Below are 15,896 nucleotides of genomic sequence, written 5' to 3'. Positions count from 1 at the left end.
GGGATGTGAGCAAAAAAAACTATATTATGTGTGTTTGCAGCCTCCAAGTGGAATGAATGACAATACCACACAAGACGTCTTCAGGGTGCCGTCTAATTGAAGCGACGTTTCCAGCTTTCCAGGGACTCAGACTTGTCAGAGCCATTAGCATCCTCCCTAATTACCGCGGCCCTAACCCCGGGCCCGGACGGGGAACACATGGTCAGCCGGCTCCGGCCCCGCAGACCGCTTAGTTAGTCCGCACTAAGTTTACCTCTTCATTAAGACATTTTTCGTGTGATTTGCCCTGAATGAATGGCGCCTCACAGCCAGAGAGACTCGAGTGTTCACTGACTGCATGGCTGAAGAATGTGCTGGCCCAGTTCTTTGGGAGGAACCCTGTGTTTCACTCCAGCATCGTCACTGTGTGGTGTCTTCATTAACGAATCATTGCTTATAACAGAAGTTGTGATTAAGAGAAACAACAAAAAATTCACCAAAATAAAAGAATGACAATATTAATTAAAATATCTGCCACTATTTTTATGGCATTACCATCAGGTGCCGGTTTCTCCATGTGCTATTGTGCTGAAATGATCAATTAATGACAACAATTGAGTTTTAATATCATTTTGTTGTTGATGGAACCTTTTAACTTATTTATTTAAGTAATTTGTAAAGTAGATTCTCAGATGTTAGGATCTTATGCTTTTATTTATATCTTTAAAATCACTAAATTGAATATAATCTGGTTTTTGACTGTTGATCAGGTCAAACACGTTTTCTGAAGACATCACCTTGAGCTGAAGGAACTTATGATGTGTTATTCTAGTGATTAAATAATGAGTCGATCAATTAAAAATGTCGGTAATAACAATAATCAATAGTTTTGATGCTAGCACTGTAAATATCTGTGTAAAAGAGACACTTGAGTAATGATCTTTAGCTGATGGACTTGAATAATACTCCAATACTCCAGCACTATATCCTATAATATTATCAGACTCATGATGGGACAGTTTTAAAAAGGTATAAAAGTCAATGCAGCAGAACCAGAGATATTGTCTGACAACAGCATCTCGCTTACATGACCCATAATGCAACTTGACCGCAGACAGTTTGGAAAGTGGCAGAAGAAGCTGGATGTTTCACCTGTTTAAGCCATTAAGCCATTACCTTACCATGGACCTCCTAGCAACTGCAGAAGAACCCAGTTGTTATATAATACATCTAACAGTATATCAATAATAGCATATATTATATATAAGGGGGACATTAATGCGTCTGTGAGTTTAAAAAGTTTCATTATTTCAAATGTTTTAACTGCACATTTTCCAAGAAAAGAGACCCTGTGTTCCAACAATTCTTACGTTGAGACACTTCATGGTCGTCTTGAATATCCATTGAAACAATAGATCCACGGGGGAGATATCAGCTTTGAGATCTTGAAACCTGAGCTGAACAGACCCACGTGTCCTCTCTTGTTCACTGTCATGCTCCAGATGTTTATGATGGGGATTCACAACCAGGTGAAACTCTCCTCGTGCACAGTAGCCGGCTGATGGAGCTCCTGTCAGATCCCTGATCCACTCCAACCTTTCTGCACAGGGAGCTGCTCCTTCTCTTTTTCCTGAGGCCTTCTCAAAAATCAGAGATGGGAATTTTTTTCAACTGAAGATGGGTCACAACTTGCCTCCCCTCCTCTGCAGATGCTGGTCGGTTAATGAAGTAACAACAAATTGGGCCGCGGGCTAATTTGGAGTGGCGTTTCCTGGCCCCTCTTGGCCCACAGAGATGTGTTTCATTTTCTCTTATCAGTGATTCAGTCATGTGGATTCACGCATGGACGCCTCTGTCTCCCCCGATCGCTGCGCTAATGGAAACTTCGTTAATGTCATTAATCTACGGGCCGGGACATGTACTAAACACATATTTTGCTGTTTGTGCTCCATTTGTCAAATAATACTGCGAGTTTCCTCCATGTCAGAGGGAAGCAGCTCGGCTGAATGAGACAGAGGAGGCTAAGGTGATGTTTTTGTATTTTTTTTTTGAATGTGTTAATCATATTGTGGATTCAAACATGAAGAGATATCCTCCTCCAAATCATCACACTTCATTTCTTGGATATCCCCATCTACAGACATGGATGGTGTTTAATTTAAATTGGGCCTTTGTTCACCGAATTCAGACTTTGCCTTTGTCTTGACGCAGATCTTTGTGTTCCCGCAAAGTAAATTACAGCCTCCGGCATCTCTCAGTGTCCACTAAGCATAACAAGATGTGATCTGCGATTACAGCACAATGCTGAACTCTGATCTCTGTTGGCTGGAGGACACAAGTTCAACACAGTTACTCACAATTTAGCAGCCCAGATTAGTCAGAGGGCAAAATGCTCCTGCCAGGACGGATACTCATCATGTTTTTTTCTTTTTGTATGCGTTTACTGTATTCTCTATTAGGTAAATCAGTGTGTGTTTATATCGTTGGCAAATGAAGCATAACTATAGAAACTTGGCCTCTGGGTGCCCGGGACTGGGCAGGGACTCAACCCTGGGTGTCAGAGGGCTGGGGCAGGAGGGGGGTCAACTCTCAGGGCTGAGAGAGTGGAGGAATGGACCTGCTTTTAAACCAACACTTGTCCAGTCCATCATCTAATATTTGGAGTAATTGATTAGGAAGGGTCAGAATGCAACTGAAATGCCTGAATATGCTGAAAATATGCTGGTGAACAAGGTTTTTATCGTCTTTAACTCCCCTGATTCTGTGCAGACCATTTTAAGCATAATGTTTTACACACTAAAGGTTAAAGGCCTTAGATTCGCCTTTTATACCCCAAACAGGCCAAGGCAAACATATTTCTTTATTTTAGGTTTATTTTAAGTAGGTTTAAGTTATTCTAATTTGATTTCAGTAACTCCTTTACTTATTCTGTTTAAGTTGTGCAATGAAAATGACCTTTTATAGAAAACCAGAGTTATGACTGTAACTAAAAGACCAATGACCTATTTTATTTTCAGGCTACTTTGACTACAACATTTCAGCTTTTGAATTTGAATATAAATGACCATTTAAGGATTACACTCTTTAGTACAATAATATCCCACATTTCTGACTAATGTGATTTACTGGATTATTGTGTTTTGTGAAAGATGTTGCACATTTGCTTTAAGTTCTCGTGGCCTGTTTGACTCTCAAATAAACAACTTGATCTATCAGGACCCTGGGAAACCCTCATAAAAACAGAAAAAACTAATAAACACTCAATTATTGAAAAATATACTTATGCAGTAGTAGCAACATAAATGTAAGAAAACCAAAAGAAAAGAAAAGGAAAACTTCTGGTAGTGAGCGCTGTAAGGTCGCAGCACATCCAGCCTGTAGTAGATCAGAGGAGGTTCAGATGGAGCTGATCGGCCTTTTCATCTCTTATCTGTCCCTGATGGACGTGGATGTCTGGGGTGGCTGGTTTCTTATCTTCCATGGCCCAGTAATATCCACAGGGGACCAACACCGTTTGGCACCCTGAAATCCCCTCTTTCCTGCACCGGATGGGAAATCAGCCCACGCGGATCACAGGGCTTGAGACATGGATGCCATATGTCGTCCTCTTTATTCCCTGTGGAGCTCGGGCCTCTCTGATGCCCGGCGTCTAAATGCACACGAGAGACTTGGACAATATGTGACGTGACAAAGGAATTTGGGCAGTTTATGTTGTTGCTTGTCATCATGAGAAGATCGCAGAGACGCATTAGCATCTTTTCAGCACTGAAGTGGCGACACACTAAAGACACACTATCATAAAGAAGCAGTTGTTAAGACTCTAATGGAAAAGTATATAAATCCAGTAATTATTAACACCACCTTTCTCGGACTGAACCTCCACATAATATGGTTTTGTTTTTTTAAATCAAAGCCTCACATCCCTGAAGCGTGTTTTGATTTGTTCTAGCTCTTATTAACTTTTGAAAGATTTCTTTTATAATACATTTTTTCATAATAATAAATTATGACCACAGTAAAACAATAATAATAATAAGTCAGAATACAAACAAATAATAGAGGAAATACAAAAGTGAATTAAGTTCAAGATGTTACTTTGGACACTTTTTTAAAGCATACTTTAAAGATTTTTAGGTTTTTCCCCAATAATAACATACAACCACATGTTTCTATATAAAATAGCATTTAATTCTATTGGAGATTCGATATCAGGCTTCAATTTACAAACACATATAAAGTGTGGTTGCATCTTGATTGACAGGCCTGCTATAAAAAAAGGGTGCACTACTGTGTGTGGCCAGCGGAGGACGTGCTTTCCTCAGACTGGGGGGATAGGGAACATGAAGCCACACAGAGGCCATTGTGCATATAGATCTTTACAGTATCTACATAGAGAAAACTAAGAAAGTGGATACTAGAGGGTTTACTAGAAAGAAATATACCACATGTATATTATGAATGAATACATTTTAACATATATACATTAGAGTGAGTCTGGTTATGTTTTAAATAGAATTATAGGTATTAAAAGTTGAGTTAAATACAATCAGTGAAATATAGGATTCTACAGTTTGTAGATAAATAAATCTGTTTGTGAAATAACCTCCACTGTGTACGTATAGATGAGTGAGAGCTGGCCCCACAACATTCAACCAACTTTTCCCACGCAGGTGTAAAGCCCAGCGAGATGAACCCACCACGGCACGATGCGTGTGTGACGTGGACGTGGGAGACCTCCATGGAACTTCTTTATGAAGTAGATTGAGGACAATTTCGCTGCTGAAAGGTGGTCTCTACCTGGACGGACGGGGGCTGTCTGCCAGCTGCATGTCATTTCTATCAAATGTGGCCAGGGTCTGTCAATTAAGAAAACACAGGGCAATCTGTGGCCGCTGAAAGAGATCCCCTTGGCCCGCTCCCAGGCTGAGAGACGGCCTTTTGTTCCCAGGCATGTCTCACATACTTTCAGAGCCCAGATAAGCTCAGGCTTCATGAAGCCCTGCTTTATATTTGCCCACTGTATGTCTCTGTGGGGTCAGGGAATATGGGGAAGCACTGTCGGAGAAAAAGCCCCCCCCCCCCCAACCACACACACATTAAGGGTTCAGGAATAGAAGCCACAGGTTAGGTGGTCCTGAGGCCAGACCAGGGGACTTCTTTCTTTTTTCACTGAATGATCCCACCCTCGATCCTTTTCTGCCGAGGACGTAAACTGCAAAACAAGCAGGCAGCTTCGGCCGTTTCCTTATATCGGGTAAACAGGTACTCTCTGCCTGGATCTGCCAGTGTGTGAGGGGGAAGGGACTTTTTTTTTTTTTTAAGTTCCAGCCGGACCACCCACAGACATGTAAACAGGTACACCAAAGGTTGGTTGAAATATAAGTCGAGGGGAAAGGGAGGGTTGAGGCCATCAGGTAAAGGGGGGGTCAAAAAGGGACCTCTCGATGACTCAGCGTCATTGTGGTTTATCATAAAATATGTCTTTTAAGAGAACGGAGGAAAATACCAAGCATTCTTTGTACAAGATACTCTCTCGTGAATCAGATTTACATACCCGACGTAGGATAGAACACACAGGTATGTGCATTTTTATGTCCAGACTTTATAAACAATGTGTTTGATTAGTTACATTTTAGTTTGTGTAGTAAATTGCTTTATTTTGTTTAGTTTTCACACGTATTTCAATTAATCAGTTTTGGTTTTTCATTTCAGACATCGTGCAGAACTCAGGTATTGCTATCGATTAGGATAACACATTCTATATGGCCAAAATTAAAGAACATTTCTTCCCGACCCTCAGTAATAAAAAGTGCAAAAATGCATCTCAATAAAGTCCCGCAATTCAAAACGTTCTAGTGTCTCATATGAGTGTTTTCTCTTTGCCTTTGTTATACATGATATGATGATATGAGTAAATGAAATAAGTGTTGTTGGTCAAAGTGAGACGTTGTGTTGAAGTTGAAGCTCAGTGGTGTTTTCACCCGGTAATGAGTCGATTAATTTATCTGTAGCTTGACTGATAATAGACATAATCATTAGTTGCAGCCCTATAGTGTGAAAGAACTTGACTGACCTTTATAAAACCCTATCACCCAACATCAGAGACATTATCACAGATGCTCTTGTGGCTGCGTGGAAGAAAATATCTTCAACCTGGTTCTGACAAACTGTTTAAAACCTTCACAGAAGAGTGGAGTGACTATTATATATTCAACAATCACATATTGGTTTAACGGTTGAAGCATCCACATACTTTTGGCCGTACAGTCTACAGCTCTCGTGTTGCATGTTGGGAAAAGCTGTTTCTCCATCATTTCTTATGTCTTTCTCTTAAATTTGAATTTGTGATCACTCCATTCGTCATTGTCAGCAAATTGCCCATGCAGGAGTTGAGGTATTTAGCGTCCGGCCTGGGTGTGGTTCCATTAGACAGCTTTAGGAGCATGCTGAGTGCTCTTGAAAATTAGTTTTTTGGCAACTTCCCGGGATGCACAGTCTCCCAGCAAGCCACCGAGGCTTTGTCAGGACTGTGCTGGTTTAAGCTCGCAGCTTTTCAAGCCTCCCATTATGCCTGACTCAGTCGGGCAGAAAGCGAAAGAGCCTTTTCTGCAGTCATGTGGGCACACTGGCATTATACACAGTTCAGTATTAGATATTTGTGAGTCATATAAACAGAAGGGAGGGCACTGAGGCTTCTTGAAGGGGAAGGGGGGAAAAAAACTTTATAATTGGGGAGTTATATAAGTGTCTAAATCCTCCTCCAAGGATTTAATTTTCCCTCTTTGTGTGTTTTGAAAAGCAGGAAAACCTCACAGCGGAGGTGACAAATCCTCTGACACACACAGCTCAGGGTTTTCAGAATGACGTGTTTAAGGTGAGTAATAGTTAACAGCCTCCTACTGTAATCCCTTAGTTATATTTGGCTGTTTTTTTACCTATAACCAACCAAATACATGTACTTCTTCTTTTCCTCTTCATGTGAATTCCGATGTACGTGAATGTGGATGTTTTGCGTGAACTTCCTTTTGAAAATCTGAACCAAAATGAGGGAAAAAACTGACAAATAACACAACAGACACACTTATACTCTTGCACTGCTCCACATGTATTTATCATATCTCCCCTCCTAAAATCATCCCCCTTTTCTGAGTCTCCTTTCAGACATCCAGGTCTATTTAGCCTCATGCACCCTTGTGTAGATTTGTTATGGTTCTCTTCTTCCTTCAGTAGCCTTCCCCCAATTATAAACTGTATAGATTTCCCCATGGTGAGTCCCTGTCCTGTCTTCACAGTGATAGTGTGGATGTGTGTGTATCTGTGAGTTAGCTGTGTGTGTGTGTGTGTGTGTGTGTGTGTGTGTGTGTGTGTGTGGCTCCCTGTTGGCCCAGATGCTGGGGTGTGTACAGTGTGTAAATCTGGGGCTCGTCGGGTCACTCAGGCATGACCTGGTCTACGTTGGGCCTTGTCTTCCGAGCGCCTCCAGCAGTGTTCCCCTCCTCAGCTCTGACCAGCCAGCCTCACAAACAAGGATTTAGGTCATCTTGACACCCCCCCACCACCACTGCATCCGCCGTCAGTTTGTTAACATGGCAGGGAGTCGCCACCTCCGATGATCTGTGGATGCAGCGTTGATGCTTACAATAGGTGTTTGCACGAAACTGATTTTTTGCCTTGTTGCTTTATATTTAATACTACGACAGGACACGTGATGACTGCATTAAGAGTCATCTGTATAAGTAGGTATTATGCACATTGGGTTTCTTAATTCAGTTGCTCAACTTTGTGCCTGGAGCACAATTTCTCACCCATAGTTACAAACAGCTCACTATAACTATCACAGTGTATAAAGATGGACGACGCATCTCCACTTCCTCCCATTGTCCAGAAATGAAGCCAGAATGTCTAATGCTGCCATCTTGTGCATTTAGAGCCAGAGTCTGTGGAGACGGGATCAAGGAATGAAGCCAAGGCATCAAGGTCCCATTGATACATGTGCTCGACCAATCACGAGTCAGTCTCAACTGTCACTTATGAGTTTCCCCCAGTTTTCATAGTATCAAATTACTAACGCTTCTTGTGGCAAGAACTACCTAAAATGACAGAAACCGTGTTTGAGAAAAAATATATATTTGACGTTTGAACCATGTCCCATCCACTCACACGGAGGGATTCATGACATATACCGCAGCCAGCCATCAGGTGGCGACACTTTGGCTTCACTTGTTGGGAAGCCATCATGTCTCCCATCTTTATTTACAGTCCATGTAATCTATACAAATTCTTTTAATAGCATCCCTAAATCCAAAAAGCTAATTTGATCCCAAACAATTCAAAGAACCCCTGTGCACATCCAACCAATTTTCCAGAAATGATCCGGAGTTCATGTCTGAAAACAGCAGATGAATTGTGACGTGACAACACGTGCTGTAGCCTACTAACTGATTTCCATGGACACACTGTGTTATCTATATGTTTTACCTTTTTATTTACAAATCCCACCTCACGTCTCCAAATCCCACTACACCGCTGCAGTTCAGAGAGAGCAAAGGCCTGTCCCAGTACAACATTTACATGGTGCTGCTGAAATCAGATCATGTATGGGTTCAATTGACTTAATGGATTTGAAGAGACTAGATCCTATTAATGAATAGGCTGCCCTACGGCGCTGCCCCGACCAATAGCAAGCTAATCTGGCATGCAAATTAAATCCTGCCTCAATATGCCTGCCTGTTTAATGCGATCCATTACACAGTTTCACTTATTTATATATACTATTATAAAAGAATGGGCTTATAAACAAACCGCGGGAGGGGTTTGCTCTATAAATGGGGTTGTTCTGGCTCGGGGCCAGCGGAGGGGGCTGTGACGTTCGCTGCCAGTCACCGACGCTGGGGCTGCCTGTGGTGTGGACTTGATATATTAAAGTGAAAATGATCAGTTCACGTCTAAGCATGAATTTATCTTATCTCAAGTTTTCCCCGTCAGTGTATTTTATCATTATGGAGTGTTTTGCTTTACGTTGCAGGCTTTTTAGTGAGGTTATATAATGCATCATGAGAGTATGTTAAGGGGAAGGGATTTGATCTGTTTCCGATTTGATTATGTTTGAAACATTTAATCTCCTGTGCCTCTTTTCCACTCCGCATTCCCGCCACTTTAAGCCTCGCTGTGCTGCGGGGCGATAAGTGATTTGTAGGTTGCAGTATGTGTGTGCATTCGAAGTCATAATCTGGCACATGATCACGCTGAAGGCTGAGCAGGACGTCTGCCGAGGAACTCCGGCGCTTCCAGCCTCCTCGGTTCTGCCAGGGCTCGTCATGCCTGGTTACCTTGGAGGCTGCTTTGTTAGCGTCGTCGGGAATGGGGGTCAGGGGGAGGCCAGATTTCTCCTGACCTCTGCTGAAATATTACAGCCAGGTTTACTTACCGGGGGAATGAGGCTCCAAAGCTGGGGAGCAGTGTGAGGGAAGAGGAGGGGGGGCTGAATCTGATGAGGCTTTTTCCACCGGTGAGGTTAAATCACAGCCACACTATAATTCCAGCCGATCCCCTGCATCGTTTTGCCTTTAAAACGCTCCCACGTTGACCGAGTCTCATGTCGCACCAAGGATCATAGTCTGATTCAATCTGTTTCAGCGAGTTTCAGAGCATACTTCAGCACAACCGGCTCTTTTTGAGCAAAATTGAACAAGACGTGAATTGAATATTTTCTGACATGGGTTCCCTGACAAATATAAATAAATAAAACCTTCCCGATGCAGGTATGCTTGAGTGTGTGCACCTCATTTCAAGCACAATTAACTTGAAATGGAGTGCTGCAGGATCAATAGTCCCCATTTGATCCAGAGGGGGTCTGTCACTCCGTGGAAATGGCACACGTATGGTAATACGGGCAGCTTAACAACAACTTAGAGGATTTACAGTTGCTGTTTTCGGGCAAACATGAATAACGAAGCCGTGGACCACACTTAGGAGCCATCTTCTTTTATCCCAGCTTCAATTAATCTTAAGGAGAGATGCCGTTCACAGCTAATGAACAAGGGGTAAAGCTAATGCAGATGGATACCGAGAGGTGAGATCGTCAGAATAAGATTGTCTGTAATATTCAGAATCATGGCAGGGGGCTGCATGGTGTTGCTATAGGCAGCCTGGCTGGAGCCGCTTGCCTTAGAAGAACACAACATAAAAAGATAAATGAACACTGAATGACCCTGACGTAGCCGTGTTCCTTCATCATATAAATAACAAAAAGCAGAGCGAATAAAGCAGACTGTGCCGGGGCCAATTCCCCAACGGGTGCTTATATGAAATGCAACTTTCAGGCGTTCTCCCCTCTCCGAATGTGGCATTTATTTGCAGGACTCTGTTTCAATTTAGAGGGAATGGCAGCTGAAGGAGGCACAGGGGACAGTGTCTCATCACCGCCACTTACCACTCTTATAGGCCTGCTGCCGGCGAGGAAAACCTCAGCAGGCAGCTCCACTTAAACAGTGAAGACCTCCACCAGTCAATGTAATGTGCGCGCCTCTGATAGCCTCATATTCTCAATCCTGTGTGGGTGTGTAGGCGTTTCTTCGCCTGCATGTATGTGTTCGCTGCACATTCAAAAAGGTTCACAGGGATTTTTGGGGAACAGCGAATCTTCTTATGTATAAAGGTTATTCATATTTGAAAAAAAGGAAAATTAGACACCAAAAAAGGTTTCACCCTGTTATTCAGAATTCATCAGTTCACGTGTTTACGTTAAAAGGTAAAACCCACAAATGATAAATCCATTTACCTTTACATCTGAGAGAGATACTCACCTGAAATCTTTCTGGTGGGGTTGTATGTGGGAAGAGATTTAGCTACCGAGTTTACCCACAGTCTGCTTCTCACACATGCACAACGCAGCGGGAGGTTTTCTGCACAGACGCGTTCACAACAGCAACAAATCCTCTGCATTATTCAGGCGAGAGGTGGATCAGCTGGGTGCAGGCAGAGGCAGGAAGTGACATATTAACTCTGCGGATTTTCTTATGATATATAAATATTTGTTTTCTAAATTTTTGAAGCGTTAGAAGCGTCATCAACCCCCACCTGCTGTGTTCACACATCGACTTCTCCTGGATTTGTACAGACATTGTACGAGGAGGCCAAGATGATAAAGTCTGTAAAGGCCTTTTTCTAACACTTGACGGACGCAAAACTGAAATAAAAGACACAAACAAAAGGAATATCTGTGGATGAAAGAAAAGGTGCCATACAATTAGAAGAAAGCGACGAAGACTTGGAAAGAAAACAAGATCCGTTAGCTTTTGGCGATAAAAGGCCAACACCAGTATCGATGTGCTGTGAACATAAAAACACATGATTTCCGCCGCACAATTTATACATCATGTCCTGTCCCCTGCTGCTCAACCCACTCTTCACCTGAATGTACTGGACATTTTTTTGTTGCTGTGAACGCGTCTGACCTGGACATTCTCCTGCTGCCTTCTTAATGTGTGAAAGGCAAATGTCTGGATCCAATTTTCAGGGCATTTCACGAGTTCCTGTCTGAAAATGGCTTTATTTGCTTTGTTAAACTGGAAACAGTTCAGCTTTGTCCAACCTCTCAGCAGAAAACACTATGTGCTACCTTTGGACAGAGCTGTTTCCCCCTGTTTCTGGTCTTTGTGCAAAGCTAAGCTAACCAGTTACTGGTACTCGCATTAATTATCTCGTATTTTCACCCTGGGAGTCGCTGAGACGCCAGACAACTGAAACAGTGTGACTCCCCGCCCAAGGACGTTCCTTGGACTGCTCTTGAAAAGGCGGCATACGGACGTTCCTCGCCCAAAGGGTTAATGTTGATGGAAAACAAACATGCCCATAAATAGGTGCTTTTCCCTGGAAGAGAGGCTTTATATGCTACGAGCTCATTTGAAATTCAGCTGAATGTCTCACACGATGGTTGAACATACAGGGCTGACGATGGGGGGTAAATTAGAGCTTGGAGATGAATTATCAAACAATTAAAAAAAACAAAAAAAAAACAGCGAGGCTGAGCCAAAGGGAAACAGAGCACAGATGATATTGGCAATGGTTCTAAGATGCTCTTGTCTTTGTGGGTTTGTCTTCTGGTTTGTTTCATTCTCTTACTTTTGTGAATTTTGGCTGCTTTAAAACATTGTTTGTCATAAAATGTAAAGGTTGATTTCACATTTTATTTTCAGGAAATCAAATATGTAGTCACACAAGCTGACGAGTTGGCAGAGAATGTGGTCCGTCCCCACCCCCAGCTCTCGCTCCACCCTGCTCTCTGTGCTCCAGCCATATTCATTTTGATTTCAATTAAAGATCCTGAGTGTGACTCTCGGAGAGAAATTGCCTGCCTTTAATTAGGTAGTCTAAGTTCACGGAAGCAATTGTTGTTTCCCCAACACTTTCAATTTGATGAGCCAAGGACTCCCATTTTATAGCTATGAGTGAATATGGTTTCATACCCCTCAGGTTCCTTGTCCTGCTAACTATCTTGCAACCAAACAGAGAATATTACTCCTGTGTGTTTGTCATTAGTCGCCGGGGTTATGCTGCCATGGGAGTGTGTGCATGTGTGTGTGTGTCTGTGTGTGTCCCCTCCAGTCTGCAGGTGGGCTCTTCCATCTGTGATGAAGAGGTCAGTAGCTGGCTAGGACCACATGGTGTGGTGCAGGCCGCTGCCCGCTGGTCAATAATCTATTACAGGATGTCCCTCCTCCTCCTCCATGTGACTAATGCACTGCACAGAGATGGTCTCCCAGAGGTTAATGCTGCTCGGCTGACCCCGGTCCCCCCTGACAAACACTGTCAATGCTTGATCCAGGAAAGCTCTTCCTCAGCCAAATATCAGGTCAGTCTGTTCGGAGGGAGGCTCAAGGGGTTAATCAAAAATCCAGTAGTGTGTCACTTTTTTTTCTTCATCATCAAGCACAGTTGCTTTCATGATTCAGAGGTGATCCGTTAATACATGCGTAAGGTGCAGGCCTGGTCTTAGGAAATGAGTCTTTCTGCTTGAGCGTATTCATGAGGCGAAGCTGAAGACGCTGAAGAGATAAAGAACAACTCAGGTGTGCAGAGAGATCTATTGTGGAGGAAGTCTTTTCACTTGTGCAGAAGTAATTTCAGTCGTCACACAGCGAGCTCAAAGGACAGAGGTAAATCTGTCATTGTGTTGGCTCTGTACTCACTATGACCATGACTGTAACGTACTGAACTTGAAAGAATATTTGAAGTATTTAAGTAATATCATTTGTATGGGTTAAAATAACACTGGGAGCTATAGTAACATGGCAACATTGCTAAAACAAAGAGTGATGGGGCAAGACATAATAGAAATCTAATGATCAGACAGACACATAAGCTGCTTTCAGACTGAAATCCAGACATTTTCTTGAAATGTTTCGGAGAGGCTGTGTCTGAAAAACTCAAACATTCAAGTCGGTTGTTGAAAACATTTTCTGGAACCAGCCTCCTATAGTAAAATTTACAGAAAATGTCAGAGTGAGCCTATAAGTGTGTATACAGCAGGAAAATGGCCGTAAAAAAACGAAAGAATACAAATATCTCAAGGGATGAAAAAGAGGTGCTGATGAATTTGTCAGCAGAGACAATGGGTTTCGAGAGCTTATGACTATAAGGGCCAAAGACACATGAGTCAGGTGGTTCTCCTGGTGAAAGATCATGAAGTGTTTGACACCCTCTCTGAGTCGTATGAACTCACAACGACTCCAAGACTCCCGATCACAAGACAGCAACACGTGTAGTGTGAACTGCGCCTGGCGTTTGCTTCATCTCAAGGCCAGTACGCTGGAGCACGGAGCCACCACGTAGAAAATCCCATCACTGTCCTGACTGCACTGTAACTGTCAGGTGTTTTGCCGCCGCACTCCGCTTGTATCTGTGTTCGGAGCTGCGAGGTTGAAGGTGCCTCTGTGGTACTGCGATAATCAGATCTCTTTATGGGACCCTGATTGGTAGAACATCATGTTATTCTGACAACCCTCACTTCCAATCAATTTATGCCTCAAATTCCAACTCGTATTCACTCAAGCATCGCCCGTGGCCTTGTTCCTCCGTTCCCCGTTTTTCCTCACGTCAGCTTCCACAGCCTCTCTCTTTCTGTTTCAGATCAACAAGCAGCAGTCGGCTCGATCAAATGTTTGTCACCGCGGCTCTGTTCACGTCCCAAAACTCCACCTGAATTGGACTATTTTGAAACATGCGAGCAAAAATAAATGTCGCTGTTTGTTTTTCCATCTAATTTGCATCCAGTGATATTTACACTAGTTATGCGGCTCATAAATGGGCTGGATCATAGACTCTGAACGCGCCACAGCTACACTGTATTCACTGTGAAAATAATCCACAACATTAGGGCCACTTCTCTTTGTTTTCACTGCTCTGTTTTAATAAATCACCTGCTGCCTCCGTGAGAAGCTGTCATTTGAAATTCTAGCAGCGGGTCTCGTCTGAGGCGCGATGACGACCACGGGCAGGCCTCACGTCTGCGTGTGGAGCAGAAGGAAATTAGCCGCACCTGAATGACAAGGCAAAGGCTCCCACCCCCAGAGGGACCGTGATCTACACACAAACTCCCTTTTAATAGACTTACACCTCATTTGGCCTCTAAAGCTTGTTGAAGGGTCCCAGAGGACAGGGAGGGGGAGGCGGGCCCCTCAGAGGTCAGCCCCGCTGCTCGCTGTAAACCAGCTGCAGTGAAAGGCAGAGCTTGATTAGATGGCCATTCACACCCAGAAGGGGACTGCCGTGGAGGGACAATGCCACATTTTCCCCTTGCAAAACAACAGGGACATTTTGTCTGGCCTGTCGAGAGCAATGTCTGTTAGGTTGTGGAAAAACTCAGCGGAGACAGAGCGTCACAGCGTGTGGCGGACGACTTACAATGAGCAGTTGCTACGGTTAGAACAAGGATCATGTGTTGCGGTGGCTCCTGAAGAGGCCATTTGACTTAATCCCCTGTTTAGTTGGATAATATTTAATCTCATTTTAAATATTGATGGATGTTAAGGGGTTAAGGTTAACCCTGATTGTACAGTCAACTACTTTTATGGGCTTTTAAGATAAGATAAGATAAGACTTTATTAACACAGAGGGAAACTCTTGTGCAAGCTAACTCCAAGATTACAGTATCAACAATATATAACAGAGTACAGTGAATAAAACAATGGAGTGTAAACTCTCAGAAATATATGTAAAAGTAAAAATAAAAGTATAACGAGTATTATATGTGAAATAAAAATATAATGTGTCATATGTCATGTGAGACAGTAAGATATAACATGATTTTACTGTATAATAAGATTACATGATTTAAAACATATTTCAGTGTGATGGATTGATTAATTGAGAATCTGTAAAACAGTTACTAGGTCAAAAATGAAATTCATTGTCAAACAGGTGATAATTTCATAACTGTAAATGGAAAAAGACTCAGGTTCAAATGTTCTATAGGGAGTTTGAAATGTTACAAACTGATGATCAGGGTTAAAAACCTTGAAAACACCCATATCTGTGTCAGAGGGGGTAATCTGGGATCTACCTGTTGAGCCTCATTCTTGTGATTGATTAGTGATGCCTGCAGAGTCCGGAAGGGGGAGCTCTCGGCCATGATGCCTCATTCTGGACACAGCCACCGCAGAGGAAGTGTTGCATCTCACCTGTTCCCGGTACGTCATCAGCATGTTAGCTCTTGAACTTTTAAACATGTTCACAGTGTTGTTTTATTTGTGTTTTGTCAAAAACAATGACTGAGTGTTGAGTGTGTTTTGTAATTTGCTAATTGGTATGTTGTTTGTTAGCTAGCTAGCTAACACTCAGTAGCTGGTCTAGAATGTTAGCATGACTGCAGCACATATTGCGTGTGTTTTGTTAATGTTTAGCCCAGTAAGAAACAC

This window comes from Hippoglossus stenolepis, chromosome 21, assembly GCF_022539355.2.
Source record: "Hippoglossus stenolepis isolate QCI-W04-F060 chromosome 21, HSTE1.2, whole genome shotgun sequence".
NCBI lineage: Eukaryota > Metazoa > Chordata > Actinopteri > Pleuronectiformes > Pleuronectidae > Hippoglossus > Hippoglossus stenolepis.
Note: the sequence above shows the minus strand (reverse complement) of the source record.